The sequence below is a fragment of the Pteropus vampyrus genome, unplaced genomic scaffold (genome assembly GCF_000151845.1).
Source record: "Pteropus vampyrus isolate Shadow unplaced genomic scaffold, Pvam_2.0 Scaffold366, whole genome shotgun sequence".
NCBI classification, from domain to species: domain Eukaryota; kingdom Metazoa; phylum Chordata; class Mammalia; order Chiroptera; family Pteropodidae; genus Pteropus; species Pteropus vampyrus.
In genome coordinates this window covers 2050-3413 of record NW_011889147.1, presented here as the reverse complement: position 1 = coordinate 3413, position 1364 = coordinate 2050, and positions in this window count along the sequence as shown.

Here is a 1364-nt window from a genome sequence, read left to right as displayed (position 1 = left end):
GATGAAATAGACTTCAAAATAAAAAATGTAAAGAAAGACATTTCTTCATTATAAAGTGAGGGACACTTCATAATGATAAAGGGAATCATGCACCAAGAAGACATAATACTTATTAATATCTATGCTCCCAATCAAGGAGCCCAGGAATATGTAAAGCAATTACTAACAGAACTAAAGGGAGAAACAGACCAAAACACTGTCGGAGTAGGAGACCTAAAGACCCCACTTTCGAATATGGACAGATCACCCAAACAGAAAATCAATAAGGAAATAACATCCTTAAATGACACTTTAGTCCAACTGCACATAATTGAAATTTACAGAGCCTTCCATCCCCAAACAGCTGCTTACACATTCTTCTCTAGTGCACATGGAACATTGTCAAGAATCGACCACATACTGAGACACAGAGATAGCCACAACAAATATAAGAGGGTTGAAATCATACCAACCATATTCTCTGATCATAATGCTTTGAAACTAGAGATCAACAGCAAAAAGAAATCAGGAAGGAACACAAATACATGGAGATTAAGGAGTATGCTACTGAAGAATAACTGGATCAGGAAAGAAATAAAAAGAGAGATCAAGAGATATATGGAAACAAATGATAATGATAGTACAACATATCAAAACTTTTGGACATGGCAAAAGCAAAAGTTCATAAGTGGAAAGTTCATATCATTACAGGCCTATATTCAAAAACAAGAATGAGCCCAAAAAACAACTGAATGCTTCATCTTAAATAACTAGAAAATGAAGAACAAATGAGGCCAAAGTCAGCAGAAGGAAAGAAATAATCAAAATTAGAGCAGAAATAAATAAAATTGAAAACAAAAAAAAATAGTAAAAATAAATACAACGAAGAGCTGGTTATTTGAAAAGGTTAATAAAATTGACAAACCACTGGCTAGACTCACTAAAGAAAAAAGAGAAAGGATACAAATAAAGAAAATCAGGGACGAAAGAGGGGAAATTACGACTGACATCTTAGAAATAAAACGAATCATGCAAGAACACTATCAAAAAGTACGTAACACCAAATTTAATAACCTAGAAGAAATGTACCAGTATTTATAAAAATACAACCTTCCTAGACTGAATCAAGAAGATCTGGAAAATCTTAATAGACCGATCAGCAATATAGGAATTGAAACAATCATCAAAAACCTACCAAAAAGTAAAAGTCCAGGACCAGGTGGCTTGACCAGGGAATTGTATCAAAACATTCAAAGAAGATTTAATAGCTATTCTCCTCAAAATCTTCCAAATAATCGAAGAGGAGGCAAAACATCCTAAGTCATTTAAAAGGCCAATATTACTCTGATACCACAACCTGGTAAAGATGACACACATAAAAAAAG